Source organism: Pogoniulus pusillus, chromosome 8 (genome assembly GCF_015220805.1).
Source record: "Pogoniulus pusillus isolate bPogPus1 chromosome 8, bPogPus1.pri, whole genome shotgun sequence".
In the NCBI taxonomy this organism is placed as follows: Eukaryota; Metazoa; Chordata; class Aves; order Piciformes; family Lybiidae; genus Pogoniulus; species Pogoniulus pusillus.
In genome coordinates, this window is record NC_087271.1 from 1,726,572 (window position 1) to 1,745,374 (window position 18,803).

Sequence of the window (18,803 nt, forward strand, 5' to 3'; positions counted from 1 at the left end):
AATTTTCACCAGGGCCTCAATTCTGCACATCATTTACTTCCCTGCCACTGAACAAAAGACACCTTCAAGTAATATTAGAGGTCTAAATATAAGGTCACATGATTCTGATGCACCTAATAAGATTTCTGAAGATATCTCAGGTGGAGTTACTGTGGCACATGTAGCAGTTTCCCAGCATCAGCACAGCTTTGGGGATGAAGGGATTGAGAGAGGCCCCGAGGAGGAGGACTTGGGGGTGCTGGTGTATGACAAGCTGGACATGAGCTGGCAAAAGCATGCTCACAAGGCAGAAGACAACTATGTCCTGGGCTGATGCCCAGCAGTGTAGACAGCAGACACAGGGGATTCTGCCCCTCTGCATGCTGGGGCCAACTCTGGAGTCCGCAGCACAGTGGAGACACAGACCCATCAGAACGAAGCAGAAGAGGCCACAACAACAATGTGAGGGTTGGAACCCCTCTGTTGTGAGGCCAGGCTGAGAGCAGAAGCAACTCAAGACAAGAATGACAGAACTGGTTTGGGTTGGAAAGGATCTCTAAGATCACTTAGTCCAACTGACAACCTAACACCACCAAGGCCATTAAACCATGCCCCCGAGTGCCAGATCCACACATTTCTGAACACCTCTAGAGATGGCAACTCCACCACCTCCCTGGCCAGCCTGTTCCAATGCCTGACCACTTCTGCAGGAGAGGTTTTTATATTTTTTTCCTGGTATCCAACCCAAACCTCCTCTGGCACAATTTCAGGCAACTCTCTGCCATTCTGTCACCTGATGCTTGAGAGAAGAGACCCATCCCCACCTCACTCCAACCTCCTTTCAGAGAGCTGTAGAGAACAATGTGGTCTCCCCCCAGGCCCCTCTTCTCCAGACTAAACAAGCCCAGTCCCCTCAGCTGCTCTTTCTAATTCTTATTCTCTAGACTTCTCCTCAGTCTCCCCAGTTTTGTTGCCCTTAATACATTGCACATAGAAACCACCCAACACACTAAACGCTAGGATTAAACTCATTAAAACCTGAAGCAAAAGCCAATTAGGTACCTCACATGGTTACTTGTAAAATTATTTCTTCAACTCAACCACTTGAACTAATCCACCTGCATATTAAATAATCACAGAACAGTGGGGCTAGAAAGGGGCCTCCAGAGATCCAATCCAACCCCTCTGCCAAAGCAGATCATCTACAACTGGCTGCACAGGGACACATCCTGGTGGGTTTGGAAAGTCTCTGGAGAAGAAGATTCCACAACCTCTCTGGGCAGCCTGTCCCAGGGCTCTGTCACCATACAGAAGTGTCTCCTCCTCTGTTGTAGCATGCAACTATTGTTCCTTGCCCTATCACCAGGCATCACCAAAAAGACCCTGGCACCTTCATCTTGCCACCCACCTCTCAGATATTTATAGACACTGATGAGATCCTCTCTTAGCCTTCTCTTCTCCAAAGCAAAGAGTCTCAGGTCTCTCAGTCTTTCCTCACAGGAGAGACACACAAGCCCCACAGTTATCCTCATAGCTCTCCTTTGGACTCTCTCCAGCAGCTCCCTGTCTCTCTTGACCTGAGGCTGGTACAACTTGTTTGTCAGCGCTGTGCTAGAAAATAGCAAGCAGTGAGATACTCTGCAGTGAGGCAGGACAGGTCTGCCTCTTTGGCAGGCAGGACACAGGCTAACAGAGAGCACAGCGGACAGCAGCTGCATTACCATTAGCCAGCATTTACAAGTGAAGGGTCACCAGAAGAGTAACAAATGCCACAGCATTTCTCTTAAGATAAGCTCCCATTACACAGCTATGCCCACAACTGAGGAGGTCAAGGCAGCAGTCAAAGTTGACCACACTGAACCTCAAAACTACAATTATGAACCACAGCAAGTGCTGATAGAATGACAATCTGCCAGTTACACCAAAGGTGACAGGAAGGCCACAAACTGCTTGAATCAGGGGCAGAAGAGCAAGGTAAAAATTGGTCTCATGCAACATACACCAAGAGTGCATTTACAGAAAGGGAGGAATGAGTAATACAGCAAGTGAAAACAAGTATATAAAACCAAAAGCAAAGGAAAACTGAAATGTTGTATCACACACATCCTCCAGCTCAGAAATACAGACACTGTATCCCAAAAGGCTGCTGGGCTGAGTCATTTCAGTCTCTTGGGAAGGAAACTGATGTACAGAACACTGAGGCTTAGTACAGAAACTTACAAATAAGGTCTCAAGTTGTGCTGGCGGAGGTCTAGGCTGGATGTTAAGAGGAAGTTCTTGACAAAGAGGGTGACTGGCATTGGAATGGGCTACCCAGAGAGGTGGCAGAGTTGCCATCCCTGCAGGTGTTCAAGCCTGCATGAGGCACTTAGTGCTATGGTCTAGTTGACTGGCTAGGGCTGGGTGATAGATTGGACTGGATGAGCGTGGAAGTCTCTTCCAATCTGGTTGATACTATGACTCCTAAGCAAGGGGTAAATGCTTCACAAACCCCAACAATGAATGTGCAAGTGGAAAGTGGTGATTTTTACAAGAAATAAAGTCTACTGCAAGAAGTGGGTCTCCTGGGAGTGTGTCTCCAGTGCAGCCTCTAATGACTGCACCTCCAGAAGATGGCATTTCAGGTAGGCACAGCTTCATGGTTTCAAGGATGGGCAGAGTCTAATAGGATGAGATTGAACAAGGCTAAGTGCAGGGTTCTACACACTGGCTACAACCCCGAACAGCACTACAGGCTGGGGACAGAGTGGCTGAGAGCAGCCAGGCAGAGAGGTCTAGGCTGGATGTTAGGAGGAAGTTGTTGGCAGAGAGAGTGATTGGCATTGGAATGGGCTGCCCAGGGAGGTGGTGGAGTTGCCACCCCTAGAGGTGTTGAAGACAAGACTGGCTGGGGCACTTAGTGCCATGGTCTGGTTGATTGGCCAGGGCTGGGTGCTAGGTTGGACTGGCTGAGCTTGGAGGTCTCTTCCAACCTGCTTGATTCTATGACTCCTGACAATGTTTTGACCCAGCCAATAGCACACAGGCACTCGTGAAGGTCAGCAAAGCATACAGGGGGCTAGCAGCTCCCTATCCACATTGTATCAACTTGTCAAATTTCTTCCTTTGTTGTCACTGGTGGTGACACACCACAACCATTTTACCTAAGCACAAACAAGTAGAAGATATCTAACACTCCTTCCAGAGCTTACAGCTTACTGCACAACCCATCCAGTTTCCTCTCCTTTTGCAAATCCTCAGAGCAACAGGAAAAGAGAAGAGGATTTATTGAAGCAGGTCCAAAAGCCCCCAGATGGCAGGTGATTGCAACAGTCATAAGAAAGAAATAACACAGCTAAGGAAAAATAAAGCTTACACAGCTATTGCTGAACTTCCCAAATAACCCTCTCTCCCTCCCTGGCCCAAACCAAAAGCAGGCAGAACTGTTCAGCAGCAAGCCAAGTGAAATGAAAAGCCTTCAGACAAACTCAGTGCAAGCTCCCTCTTGGCATACAATACAGTCTTCATGTATATTCACAGGGGAGCAGGGCAACGTGAACTCACCATATTCTGAATTTCAGCATCTTCTCAGAAACCCAAGTGACCTGCTAAGTCACAGCAGAGGTTCTGTTGTGCTCCACAACTCATCCACAATAATGATAACTAAAGAAAAATGCTGAATAGCTCAAACAAGGCCAGATCTTGAGGTTAACATGGAAATTTTCTTCCTACAGGAGAGTAGCTCCTAATCATAGAATGGTTTCAGTTGGAATTGACCTCCAAAGTCAAACTCCCCTGCACTGAGCAAGCACATCCTCCACTAGATCAGACTGCTCGTAGCCTCGTCAAGCCCCATCTTGAGTATCTCCACAGATTGGGTCTCAACTACCTCCCTGGGCCATCTGTTCCAGTGTTTCACCACCCTCATGGTGCAGAATTTGTTCTATTACCTGAAACTCCTCTTCTCTAATTTGAAACCATTGACTCTGGTCTTATCTCTGCAGGCCTTTGGAAACAGTTCTTGTAGGCCCCCTTCAGTTACTGGAAAACACATCTGCAGAAGGAAAAACATCAGGGGAATGGAAGAGGCTCACCAAGAGATGTTTCCTTTTTTACACTGGGATACAGAGCAGTTGGTGTTGGAAAAGCCCTTAGAAGGTCATAGGGTCCAGTATTTCATTCAAAGCAGGGTCAGTTCTGGAAGATAAATACACTGCTCTTCCAGCTCCTACTCCTGGAGAGAACAGAAAAACCCTATCAGCTGGAACCCACCTGCCCAGCCTGAAGCAGGAAGAGAGGCTACTGGGGTACCCTCTAATCAGGGTCCTGTAAAGTAGCCTCTGGCTCAAGGACCAAAAGGCACTTGAAGTTTTAGAGGACATTGTGTTAACAGCTGCAGTATTGCAGACTCTCCAGATACATCCTAGATAATTCTCTCCTTAACTGCCCTTAAAACAATGGGCAGGATTCACCAGTGGAACAGAGCCATGTCTGTACTCGTGTAACAGCAGGTAGACACTGGAATGGCAGATCCTAAACTGCAGATCTTTTCATTCCCCATTCCTGTGGGTGGAGAGGCACTGAGGTTTTGCATCATGACAGGACAGATGACTTAAACAAACGCTGACTTCTCTAATCTTCAGAGGAAAGACAATTCCCCTTCCATGTTGTTTGCCAAGTCCCTTTATTCAAGCAAACAAAAACCAGAGTTTTCAGAGGAAATTTCACTGCCTTCTCCCTCCAACCTCAATCTTCCAGCCTGTGTTTACAGCACAGGAACACATCATGCAATATATATGAAAGTAGTTACTGTTATTAGGCAAGGATCTGTACTTGGAGCCGTGGTTATGGCAGCACAATCCACATCTGCTGAGGTAGTTCACAGCACGAGGCCACGCTGCACCCAGCAACTGCTGGGGAATGATAATGCTGAGGCAGATGTGACATTAGCACCACAGCTCTCTGCTGCCAGATTCCCCAGATCAGTGTGGGTGCCTTTTCAAACAGGCCACCAGAGTGGTTCGTGCAGCAGCAGAAACCTGTGAAGCTGGAATCACAGAATCACAGAATGCGAGGGTGACTACCAGGAGGATGGAGACTCCCTTTTACATGCAGCCAGATGGAAAAGTGAAGGGGTGAGAGGTGCAAGTTACTGCTGGGGAGATCCCTGCTGGACAGTGAGATACTGGAATCATCGCCCATAAGTAGTAGTGGATTCCCCAACGCTAGTCAGTTTCCAGACTCAGCTTGCCCAGGTGCTGGACCAGTTCATTTAAAACTAGACTATCACCTAGAAAGGCTGAATCAGATGATCCCCAAAGTCCTTTTCAACCTGGCATTCTCTGATATGATATCAGGCTGTGGTAGCAGCTAACCTGCATGGGTATTATTCAGGTGATCCTTCACAGCTTTCACATACTCACACAATTGGTACTCCTGAATAAGCACCCTAAGTACTAACACAGCATATGTGAGTTTACATCTGCTCCTTATTCAGCCTGTTACTGGCTTTAGCTAAGTGCAAGGCAGAAATGAGATGTCACTTAAGATGGATTCTCCTACACTTACTCACTTGTACCATTATCTATGATTCACACATATTCAAATGCAGAAGATATGAGCTTGCTTTAGTAGGTCTGACATCCTGATAAGAGATGTGACACTTAACACATGATCAGGACCTTATACTGCCCAGAGTAAGAGACAGTACTCAGGAGAAAACTCCCTCTGCAGATTTTGAAATCTCAGTTCAAAACAACACATCCTAATACGTCTTGTCATTATCACCTGATGGTAAGGTTAGGTTCAGGTTGGATATTAGGAAAGACATTCTCACAGAAAGACTTCTCAGGCACTGCAACAGGCTACCCAAGAAGTGGTGGAGTCTCCATCCCTGAAGGTATTTAAAAGTTGTGGTGTCTAGGGACAGTTTAGTGATAGTAGCTTAGCAGAAGTGATAGCAGGCAAGAGGTTTGAGTTGATGATCTCAAAGGTCTTGTCCAACCTCAACAGTTCTATGATTCTATGACTTCAGAATGGCAGAAATGAACAAACAATCCTACAGCCACATTTTAAGCACCAGATGCAAGCCATAGCCAGTTAAAGGTTTCTTAGCACAATGCTCACTTACAAGCCAAGTATGAATGTAAACTAAACTCTGAAGGAGGTCATTTTGCTCACCTAGTATCAACCTGTTACCAAAGATGTGCTATAGCACTTGGAGTTGTAGAAGTCACAGAATGGCTTAGGTGGCAAGGTACCTCAAAGATCATCTATTCCAAACTCCATGCCACAGGCAGGGACACCTCTAAACAGATCAGGATGCTCAAGGCCTCACCCAACCTGGCCTTGAACACCTCCAGAGAAGGGGCATCCACAACCTCCATGGGCAACCTATTTCAGAGTCTCCCCACCCACATCCTGAAGAACTCTTCCTGCACTTATGTGGGTGTCCTAGTTTTGCTGGGACAGAACCCCAGCCATGATCTGCATTAGTAGTTTGGGGTCAGCCAGAACACCTGATCTGAGTCAGTTGCAGAGGTATTCCAGACCAGAAAGGTCTTGCTCAGTTTAAACGGGAAAGCATGCTGAGGATGGAGGCTCTTCCTCATTGCTGGCGGGACTTGCTTACCATTCTGCTCCCCAGGACTGCCTTCCTCTTTATTGTGACTGCTGTATGCACACTGGGCTGAGTATATCTTTGTCTGCTTCCCACTGGCATTGGTATTAGTCTGTTTCACTAAAGCCCATAGGTCTCCTTTTCCCTTCAGAGGAGAGACAGGATTCACTGGTGCAAGTGTTGGTTGTGGGCTGCTATGTCTGAACGAGCAGCACCGATTCATGGCCATCTAGCTCAGGGAAACAGCAGAGACAGCAGGCACCTGCCTGTACAGAGACAACAGCTGCACAAGTGAGATTGCATGGTTGTATCAAGTCAGATTAGAAGTCAGCCTGATTTCTCCATGCTTCTAACTATATTCTTGCCTATAGCTGAATTGTCCCTCTCTCAAGAGGCTTCAGTGAGCTAATGGATGCAGCCAAGATAACACTTATGGAGTTGATGACTGTTACCACACAAACAATGCACAATTCCCTGCACAGCTTTAGGTGTTTGTATCAAAAAGATGCAGTTAAAGCCGAAGCTGATCACTGAATTCACTAATACTTCATCCAAGTATTATTTGATGGATGCACTGTTTATTACACATGGCCTTGGCAGAAGAGTTTGAAAAAGCTTCAAAAGGCAACATCTCTTTGTAGGATCCCTTAAAGCACTCCCAGGTCTCTTAAGGAAGCACTGGTGTCAGAACAATTTCTTCATGTCTCTGTATGTCTATGTCTACTTTCACCAGTCAGCTCTTAAATCTTTTCTCTCTACCCTCAAGTGAAGAAATAAGTACAAGCAAACATTCCTCACTGTGGGACTTCCCTGACTCCAGCTAGGATGCTTTGGACTTCTCCAGGGCCCACAGTGAGAGGAACAAACACAGGCCTATTCCCCTCTTTCTTCTTTAACCACAGGCCTTCATGTTCCATTTTCACATGGGACAGAAATGCCACAAGCTCCCCACAAGTTCAGAGTATGTCCTCAATAACAAAAATATCCCACAATCTTAAATTTTTCACCATGTGGAGTGCAAAGTCAGAGCCTGCAACACAGGAACTAAGGCCACTCGAGTGTGACAGGAGCAGGTCTACAGAGCACCACAGCTGTGCTGAGAGCCTTGCATTTGGTTTCAGCCTAGCCTGAGCTTGATTTAAGTGGGCTAAGTGTCCATTAGCAGACAAATTAGGTGCACTCCTGGAGCATCTCTTATGACTCAGTTCCATACTAAAGAAATCCACTTTGTGCACTCTAAGAACCACTGTGCAGTGACTAAGAGATTACCTTAAAAGCTTACCACTGACCTGAATTAGAACATCAGGGTAAATACACCCACCTGACAAGCACAACTTCTTTCCTATATATGAGTCCTGTTTTGACCTGATTTACAGCACTGTAATGCAACCCAAGCAGCTCCAGTTCCTTGGTCTTAGCCACTACTCACTAATTAAAGAAATACTACATCTGGTTAGCCAATGAAACAAGGTCAACAGGTAAGCAAGCAAGAATAAAAGGATGAAATCAACTTACATATTCCAAACCTTAGAGGCATTAAGTTACTTTTCATTAAAATATATTTTACTAAGAAAGGAAAGCAAGATTTATGTTTTCAAAAGCATAAACTACTCTTTTGTTGGTTTGTTGTTTGGGTTTTTTTATACCTTTATGCTGGCTTTTAACTCATTTTTAAAGGAATTAGTGCTCCAGTGACAGGTGTGATCAAAGCTCCTCTTTGCAGTTGGGAAATAAGGCTGCTACAGCTGCCCCACTGACAGATGTGTTTCCAGTGCTTCCACACTCTGTTCCAACCTATTGGCTGCACCTCATTTATAGTCTTTCTACAGTACCTTCAATATCTGTCTCTGGGGTTTGTTTAGTTATTCAGCATTCAAATTTCAAGGGTTTTGTATGCATTAATAATCCCCAGAGAGGTGCTTCTCTAGCACCTTTCAAATGTGGCTTGCCAAGTAATTTACAGATGCTAAGGGTAATTCTGCTCATGAGGTTCTTCTCTGCTAGAATGTGCTACCTTCTCTGCTCAGTAACTGCTCAAAGCAGCAATTCATTCCAGCTGATGCTGAGTGAGCCTGGAGGACACCACTGAGGACCTGATCCCCAAAAGCCTTGTTCATAAAAAGATGCCAAGAGATTATTGAAAATATGGAAGAAAAAGGTCCCAACCATTTCTTTGGGTCACTCCTTGTTAAAACAATTCTATGAAGGTCTCAAGAAAATGCAGGTAAATCAAAGTGAAAGTGCAGATGGAAAGAAAAGAAAGAACCTGGAAGTGACTGACCAACAGCCATCAGCTGCCCCAGGTATGCATGAGGCATTGTGATGTTGTGTGGATCAAGAGATGCAGTCTGAGAAGCACACAACTGCTTCACTAAAGACATCCAGCATGCACTGAACACAGGGCATGCAATATAAATGATGCCTGCATGCACACTTTGCAAATAAATAAAATATTCAGCCACTCAGTGAGATAAGAAATAGGTGGATGCATAAGAGGATTATGCTGTATAAAGAGGAACTCTGGCTGGAACTGTTTGAGGGTTAAACTCCTTTCCATCTGCTTGATCCCAAGTCCCTGGGGTTATGTTAGTTCTCTATCACGCAGACTTGAATAAAGGTTTCTTAAGCCAGTTTCAAGCTGAGCTGAGTGTCTGGACAAATCTAAGCAAGGCTGCTCCCCACAGTTAGTCCTTGGACAAACAGCAGCCCCCAGGAGTGCCAGCAGTGACCAGCAAGACCAAGCAGCCCATGAGAGGGGCATACTGGAAAAGCTGGTGATGCCAAGCACAGGCATCACTGATAGGGGAGACAGTACCAGGAAGCATTAATAAAGTCACAGATAACAGAGTGTTTTCTTGGCCAATCCAAGTTTTAGGAGCAGAGCTGCAGGTGGGGAGATTCAGACTGGATGCAAGGAGGAAGTTGTTGAGCAGGAGAGTGGTGAGAGCCTGGAATGGGTTGCCCAGGGAGGTGGTTGAGGCCCCATCCCTGGAGGTGTTTAAGGCCAAGCTGGATGAAGCTGTGGGCAGCCTGCTCTGGGGTAGGGTGTCCCTGGGCATGGCAGGGGGGCTGGAAATGGAGGATATTTGTGGTCCCTTCAAACCCTGACTGATCCTATGATACTTGCCATAAATATATTAAAAAAATGAGTATTTCCATTCATCTGTCTAAGTTTCCATTAATCTGTGCATAAGTTCCCATTCAATTTATGTATTTGTGCCAACAACTTTGGTACTGACATAACCAAGTAGGCACATTTTTAGTTGCAGATACTAAAATGAAGCCTCTTCAAATCTTGTTTCCACTAACCACAAAGAAAACCTGAAAGCATCTAGAGGTCTTAACTAGCAAAAGGCTCAGCTAGTGAAATGACAGCTCTTGCCTGGGTACAGAAATGGGCAGTTATAAATCTATTTTGCATGTAATTTTAATAAGCAGGAAGTGATCCTGACAATTGTAGTGTTATTGGATTACATCCATTACCCTCATTCACAACACAAATATCTGTATTTTACAAAGAGCAAGCAATTAGTTTTTGTGTGGAGAGCAAAATTTGCCTGTTGAAATTTATACTGGGGAGGTCACAGATGAGAAAACCCTGAGATACAGAGAAGTATTTATACAGCATCTAAGAAACCAGGAATTTTAAGCCTGGGTGGCTTACTCCTCCTCCAAATAAAAATGTTCAAATATTTTAACAAATACAAGGAAGATTCTGCCAAAACCACAGCAAAAGGTAGTGTGATTGGAGATTACAAATACTGTGCAGACTAATAAACAGAGGTTACTGAGATGCAGGATTTTAATATCAGTGCTTAGATCAAGCAAATGTCACCTGAAAATGGCAAAGAGGAGAGGAAAACACTCAGGCTGCATGCATGGCTGTTCAGATAGCTGTAATTCTTCCCAAGGTACAGCCTTGGCTCCATTTATCACTCTCTTCCATTTCAAGGTGTGCTAAAAGAGGGATGCAGGAGGAAGAAAAGGTCTTGTTTCATACTGCACAGACAGCTAAGCTAGGGATCACTGCAGCAGCAGGGCAACCCAACAGCCAGAGCTAGATACCAGGGGGATGGAGAGAGAATCAAGATTAGGCTGAAACAAACCAGGGGCCAAGAATAAACAGAGAGAAAGCAGTGATCTGTCTTGGTGGCCAGCTGAGGAGTAGTTGTAATACTTCCCAAGGGCCAGGTGCAGTGGCTGAGGAAACCAGGCAATTTTCTAGATGATTAAGGAGCCACAGCTGGAAAACAGCTCCAGCCCACAGCTGCATATCCTGGCCATTCACCTCCATCTTGCTGCAAAAGGTAAAGTAGGGTTAATGGTTGGACTCTGATCTTGAAGCTCTTTTCCAACCTAAATGATTCTATGATTAGGCTGCCCTGGAGATGCCACATACCACAGGGCTTATAAAGAACAAGGATAAAGTTCCCTGCTAGCTCCAGCTTTCTGGTTCCTTTCATTATCAGCAGACCCCCTTGCTTAGAAGGGTCAAGAGGATGAGGCCAGTCTCATTTCAGTGGTGCCTAGCAATGGGACCAGGGGCAGTGGCACAAACTAGAACACAGAAGATTTCACTTAAACATAAGGAAAAACTTCAGTCCTGTGAGGGTGACAGAGCACTGGAGCAGGCTGCCCAGACAGCTGTGGAGTGTCCTTCTCTGGAGAGATTCTAAACCCACCTGGACATGTTACTGGTATCTAGCAGGCAGGCTGGACCCAATGACCTCCAGAGGTCCCTTCCAACCCCTAACATTCAGTAATTCTGTGATTCCTATTGAGGATATCTATTCTTTCAGAGGCAGAGCCAATGCATCCTCTCACCACTCAGATCATGGGGAAGGCAATCACATCAGTGTCTGTTAATTTTTGGATGAGGTGGGAATTAAGTAAATCAGACTCTCAGAATGCACCACAAGAGTCAGCACAAGGTGCATGTCAAATCACAGGGCTCTCTTTCTCATCTGGAATTACCACCCAAATGTAAATGCAGAACACAACTTTCTCATGTAATTTCTGTTGCTTATCCAATTACCTAACACTTTGTGAAATGAAAGCCAAAACTATTCAAATCAAGGTGCACTTTAACAGTAGACACTTTGTGCTGATTTTCTTCCATGAAAAGTTTTAACTGGATTTTCCCTTCACTTTAAAATGATACCTTGCAATCAGCTTAAGATAAGCAGAAGAGTCCTCAATGCTATAGTCAGCTTAGGCTCTATTACTGATATGTGCTAAGTTATAGAATCATAGAATCATTGAAGTTGGAAAAGACACCTAAGATCAGGTCAAGAGAGAAGATTCTGCCCCTTTACTCTGCTCTTCTGAGACCTCACCTCAAATACTGTATCCAGATCTAGTGTCCTCATCATAAGGAGGACACAGAACTGTTGGAACAAATCCAGACAAGGGCCACAAAGACAATCCAAGGGTTGGAGCACCTCTGCTGTGAGAATAGGCTGAGGGAGCTGGAGTTGTTCAGTCTGGAGAAGAGAAGGCTCTGGAGAGACCTCAGAGCTACCTTCTAATACCTGACAGGATCCTACAAGAAGGTTGCAGAGGGACTTTTCCTCAGGGTGTTCAGAGACAGGACAAGGGGGAAAGGTTTGAAGCTGAGGCAGAGCAGGGGTAGACTGGAGCTTTGGAAGAAGTTCCTCAGTATGAGGGTGCTGGGACTCTGGAATAGGCTGCTCAAGAAGGCCATGCATGCCCCCTTCCTGGGGATGTTTAAGGCCAGCTTGGTTGAGGACTTGAGCATCTGAGTCTAGGTGAGAGATGCCCTTGCCCACAGTGGGGAGGCTGGAGTAGATCTCTACGGTCCCTTCCAACCTAAGCCATTCTGTGATTCTATGAGCATAGAATCCATCCAACATCAATCCAACACTGCCATAACCACCAAACCACGTGACAGAAGAAGCCTTCTTTCCTGCCACACTACCCTCCAGCAGTGCTCAACAGGGACCAGGATGAGCTGAAATGGAGCCCTGGGCAGTAGGTGCTGCAGGGAGGGCCCTGGTCAGGGCAGTTAAGGTCTTCTGTTGCACTTGGGCCCTGGCATACTGGTGATGGGTGAGCAAACATTGCCCTCACTGCCTCTCTGGGAGGAAGAATTAAGCACCACCTCACTGCAGCACTGTGAAAAGGGAAAGTTTTTAAGATTTCTGAAACTTTGTCAAGAATGAGGGTGACACACAAGTGCCAATTAGCATAAATTCCACTCAACTAAATACATGTTTTAATTAAAATACTTTTTAAAGCCCTTCAAAATAATTTTATCCTGAGGTCAATCAGCATAACAGCTCTTCACCCTGACCCTAGAGAACTGGCATGTTCTTGATGCTCAGTTTGCAGTCCCCTTGACTTTAACACCACTACTGCTAGCAGAAATTACTATTAAGGCAACGAAGAGCTGTGGGTTTGCAGTGCTGTACAAGAGATCAGGTGCATCTTCCTCACTGCACACTGAATAATAAAGCAAGCTCTGTGCAGTTAAAGCAAGCATCATCACCAAGCCAAAACTGATGGCTATCTCTCCTTCCAGCCTCTAAGCCAGCCCCTCTGTTCTACCAGTTTCCCTTCTCATGTCATTTTTCACCTGGGCTGAGCCCCAGTGAGGATCCCTGCACAGCTGTGCCACAGTCTATGCTCAAACACTGAGAGGGACAAGGGTAAGTGGAAAGGTTAAGGGCTGTTAAGCCTCACTGGATGCTGAGGGAAGGCTCCCTGTAGCTGTGGCTTTGGCTGCTGTGTGTCACATCTTGTCCTTACTCCCTCATGCATCTGAAGTCCAAAACATGCTGGGTTCAGAGAGGATAAACAAAACAGAAGCCCACTTTTAACCAGAGCTGTCTATTGCATACTTGGTTTTGTAATGCTTTATCTGCTAATGAAGCTGGGTGCCTAAGTTTTCTTAATTAGCAGATTCTGCATGTTTTATTATGTTACTACCCACATTTATGTTATCTTAGAGTGAGGCTTCTCAGGAGGTACTCCTGGGGCAGCAAGTGCTAGCAGGGTTATCGGTCTTTGCTTTCCAGAGAAAGAAAAAAGCCTAACAGAAAAATAATACTCTTTCCTTCCAGAGTAATGAAATTAGGGCTTCTAACACAAAGCTATAAGGAGTGACAAATCTCTCTTGCAGTTCTTAATTTGTGTTAACCCCTTGACTCTAGCAGGTCTGCAGCTCCTGACATTAAGTGCTAATGCATTTAGCATTAAAGATACACACTAAATGCATTAGAATTATGCCATGCTAATGGAAACATTCATGGCCTGTCAGATAGGTTGAGTATTTGCTCCACTTGGGTGTTTACTATGAGCAAGGCAGCATTTCAGCATCAAAGCCTTGTCAGAAACTTGAATGATCTTTATTTGGAGAAACTGCATGGCACTATCCCACACTTCATTGGTTTTTCCTCCTGTTCTTGCCAGCTGAAGACTGGTGTTTGAAAAGGTACTCTAATTAGCATCTACCACTAGCTCACTGGTATGTAATTTACGAGGAACAAAACTTTTACTTTGTTACATCTCTAAACTGGCATCTTCTGGAGATAAAACACAAGGATCTCAGTGAATATTGACTACATCTTAAGCGCAGTAAGCGAAGAGAGTCCTGTGGTGAATCTGTTCCTTTTGGTAGTGGAGTTGAGAGGTTTAAGAAGAAGAATAGAAGCAGAAGGGAAACAGAAATAAAACACAGGGTGTTCACTTGGTAAAATAGGACTCCTGCAATAGAGGTTCACTATCAGGCCAAAATACAGTATCCTTTGTAACATTCTGGGATAAAAGCATGCTGCAGCATCAAACACCTCTAATGTGTTATGCACCCACCTGGAAAATTCAGAGAGACAATTTTATGATGGGAAAAGAAGAGAGCAAGTGAATCTTTGCAAATGAGCAACCACATGGGTAAGTCTCTGCTTGTTCCCAACTGGTTTCCCCATAAGCCATCCAATGGCAGTACCTTGAGCCACGTAACTCCTCACTCTCTTCTCTAAAACGCTCTGTGTGAGGAGCATATCCAGATTCAACTGCTCAAGAGTTCAGCATTAGAAGACCATGACCTACTTGATGAGAAAAACACCAAGCTAGCTATGCATGGTACCACCCACTGCCTTTATTTCCCCACCATCCTTCACTCTACAATTCCGTGCCAGAGGGAAGTCCACAGAGCAAACTGAACTGCAGCCAGAGAGCAGATAAAGGCAAGCATCAAGACAGCTGGTGGGAGGACTCCATCCCACCCAAAGCCAGAGCAGTCCAGGGAGAGCTGCTTTCAAGGAAAAAAGATTTCAGTCTCTCTCTTGTTGTGTGGCAGAAAGTATCTGCTGTGTGGATCACTCTGTCGGTGTGCTTTATCCCTGGCTCCACCCTAAATACACGGTTTTTGGGCAGACACTCACTGGGGCAGAGAGCATCTTGCACACAGGGCTTGGCACAATGAGGCTCCATTCTTAGCGAGCTCTTAAGAACCATAAACATGATCAGTAATAATAACAGCCACTTAAGTTACTGCAAGTATTGTTAGGCTAGGGCCCAACTTAAAAGAATAATTCACTCACAACAATGAATAGAGCCAGCAGAGCACCAGTAATAATCCTCTCATGTTACAAGAAGCATACTGAGACCTTAGAACAGCACTGTGACCAGAGCTTCTCATTACCAACTGCAAGCTGCAATCTGGGCGAGGTATCTTTTACCACATCAAAAAAGCACACAGTTCACTGCAGGCAGGGGAAGAGATGGAGATGGATGTCTTACACTACTCAATTTAAAGCTGGGGTGTTTACTGTAAGCAAAGACAGACAGCCTGTTGAATAGGTTGGTTATTAAAAAAAAGGGAAAACACAGACAGAAAAAAGACCCAAAAAAGACAGAGGAAAAAATAAAAGGGAAAAAAGGGAAGAGAAAAAAATCCCCTGCTAGTTTCACTCCACAGAAAAGAGTAACTGTGCAAACTCCATGAGTCAGCATATCATGGAGTCATCTGAATATTAAAGCAGGAGCTCTGCAGAGAAGTGTCAATGCTTCAGTAATAACCCCACTTCTCACTCCCTCTTCACTCCTTTCCCTTTCATTAGCAAGCAGAGTGTTTCATGATAGCTTATGGCTGCTATACCTGCTTTAGTTTCCTTCAGGAATTTTCCATGCCTGCCTGTAAGGCAGCTCCTACATTACTCTGCTTCATGGCCTCAGCTCCATTTCTGCAAGGCAACTGCATCAGCAAATACTGGATGTGCAGGAAAAGGAGGCTCCCTGTCTAAAGAACCCAATGAGACTCACATTCCCATGACATGCAGCACTTGTGCTTCCCATCCTAAGGCACCTCTCCTCCCCAGGCACCACACAACACCTCTGCCTGGTCCTTACCTCAGGATGACTTTGCACCCTAGGTGCAACCAAACGACTCATGCATGCTAGAGAAACAAAATGCTAATCCAACCACTGCAGCTGGAGAAGATTCTGGTTCTCTCCCACTCACAGGTGTTTTCTACCTGCTGCCTCTCAAAATTCTCTTCCTAAATAATTCATGTTATTCATGATAGACTCTTCACCCATTCAGAAACCCCAGAAATTCATAGGCTAATAACTACATTCAGCCTCAAGTGAGTTTCAGTAATGGTGTGGCACTGAGATAAATTACATCCAATGATGAGGTCCAAGGAGAGAGACTTGCCTACAGAGCACTAGGTAGCTATGGGGAAACACCCTGCACCCAAGGCTGCCCATGGCTGTGCAGAAAGCAAAGAACAAGGCAAAACAAATTGCCCTCCCTGTTTGGAGTGCCTAGAAATTCTCCCTGCATCATCCCACCACCACATACACTAGTAGTTTCTACTTTCTAAAACAAGCTTCCTCTCCATTAATTTTTCTTCTTCCTCACTTACCCTTGGTACCCAAAAGTAGGATAGAAATAGAAGCTCATCAGAAAACGCAGAGCTGTGAGGATGCTATTAGGGAAGGGGCCAGAAAGGATAATGGGATGCAGGCCTGGTCACCAGCCTGGCAAATGAGGTGGCAACTCCAGCAGCACTCAGAGAGGAAACTATAAATGCCCTGCAGCACTGAGAAATGCTGCAGACACTGCAGAGAAAAGGCAGGAGGGATCTGTAGCTATAGCAGTGTGCTTTGCTTCTTTTGCAGGGTAGCAGGGACCCTTACCTAGATAAACTCCTGTGCCACAAGCAAGGCAAACCCCAGCAGTCAAAAATACCTGATTCATAACAATTTTGGGCAAGAAACATTAGTGCCAGGAAGAAGTTAGTAAAAAAAAAATCCAAGGGAAAAGCTATTGTGCATAAGAAGGCTCCGTGGTAGTTCATGGCAGGTCACCCATGCTACAGAGTAATTGGAAAACTCTTGTTAACTGATTTGTATCACTTACATAGGTCAGCATCAGTCATTTTCATATTGGCATCAAACTACTCAATCTGGGACTTCTGTTAATGGCGTCTTCTCGGGTGTGACACATCAATGAGTACCATCCTGCCTGCAAAAGCAGCAGCAGCAGCCACTACAGTCAGCACTGTCACAGAATCAATCCTTTAACAGTAATGAATAGCTTTTGAAAACTGTCATGTAAGTGAATAACTGATTAAACTTCATGACGAGAAGGAGCATGGGCTGCTTTGGCTAATCACTGCCAGCTCCCTCTGCCCAAGGCCCAGTCTTTCTTTGGGCCAATGAAGATATATCTGAACACATACCTGGAACTGAAGTGATCTAATGCACAGCAGTAATTGCTTCCCCTCACTTTCAGCAAGAAGCTATGGATTAACTTATTAATTCAAAATGTGGCACATTGAACAGGCTTCTCTCTACAAGGCTCATTTCAGAAAGCTCAGAAATGAAGCAGGACAACATCTGTGACTAAGCCTTCCACATTTCCTACAGTAAACAAGACTCCATGCAGGTGCTCCACGACTCTGTTTTAACTTCCTAAAAGCTGTGGATTGAAACTGATGAGGTCAGTTCAACAACACCTACATTCTCAGCTGTTTTTTCTCCCTCAAGGAACAAAGAGATAAGCCTCAGAAAGGGAAAATTTACAAAACCATGTGGATTCACAGACACACAATAAAGAGTAAATGCAAAAAGATAACAGACTCAGATGCTATCAGAACTTAATCCTGGTTTTGGTGTGTCTGCATTCTTCCCTCAATCCATTACAGAGCACTACTGCCACTTTATTTCTTCTAATAAATGGAAGGGCAAGAAGGACAGGTGCCTCACAGCTTAAGCAGCAGCCCTATGTTAAACACCTTTTTATTAGCTGGAGAAGGAATATAACTATAGAACACCACATGGAGGTGGTCAGTCCCCAGTACTCCAGCGCTGGCGAGGACACACCTCAGAGTACTGTGTTCAGTTCTGGGCCACTTGCTACAGGAAGGACATTGAGGGGCTGGAGCATGCCCAGAGAAGGGCAATGAGGCTGGTGAAGGGCCTGGAACACCTAGCCTATGAGGAGCAGCTGAGGGAGCTGGGGTTGTTCAGTCTGGAGAACTCGTGAGGAAGCTCACTGCTCTCTACAACCATTTGAAGGGAAGTCAGAGCAAGGCAGGGGCAGCCTCTTCTTGATGACAAGTAACAGAACCAGAGGAAATGGCTACAAGCTGCACTGGGAAGAGGTTCAGGCTGGATAATAGGAAATATTTCTTCACTGAAAGGGTTCTCAAACATTGGAATGGTCTGCCCAGAGCAGTGCTGGAGTCACCATCCCAGAGGGTGTTCAAGCAGCACATGGACCTGGTGCTTAGGGGCATGATTTAATGCTGGGTCAAGGGTTGGACTGGATGATCTTGGAGGTCTCTTCTAACCAAATATATTCTGTTACTTCCACGGGTCACAATTTGAGCCCATAGCACTATCTGTAATTCAACTGTACCATCACACAGAAGCCAGCTGCCACAGCAGATCAGACACTGCTCACTGTTGAAGTTAGTCGTCAGGGCAGGGCTGAAAAGAAGAGGCTTTCCTAACAAGTTGCTGTAGGTTTTCTTTCTCATTCATCAACTTTTAAAGGGAAAAATGCAGGTATTCCTTAAGTTATGCTTAGAATTTGCTGCAATGTACTGTTTACTAAGTAAAATAAGAGAGATAATTTCTTCCTGCTAATAAACCACCGTGATCTGATGATGAATTAATAAATCCCAGCATCTCAAGCTAGCTAACAACTGCTCCCCTTTGCACTGCTCAGGGAGTTTTATCTGTGCTGAGCATTGCC

At 45.2% G+C, this 18,803-nt stretch overlaps 1 protein-coding gene across 14 annotated transcripts in view; it reads right to left on the reverse strand.

Annotated features, from left to right (window-relative positions):
* Positions 1-18,803, reverse strand: part of DAB1 (DAB adaptor protein 1) — a 534,753-nt gene that overhangs the window by 502,485 nt on the left and 13,465 nt on the right. Inside the window, exon 3 of one of the 14 annotated variants that reach the window (XM_064146931.1) lies at positions 3,909-4,012. The exons of 12 other annotated variants lie outside the window; for them this stretch is intronic. The gene's annotated coding sequence lies outside the window, so the exon portion shown is untranslated. Of the gene's footprint in view, positions 1-3,908; positions 4,013-16,961; positions 17,067-18,803 lie in introns of all 14 variants that reach the window. One more of the 14 variants, XM_064146932.1, reaches the window with a different exon arrangement.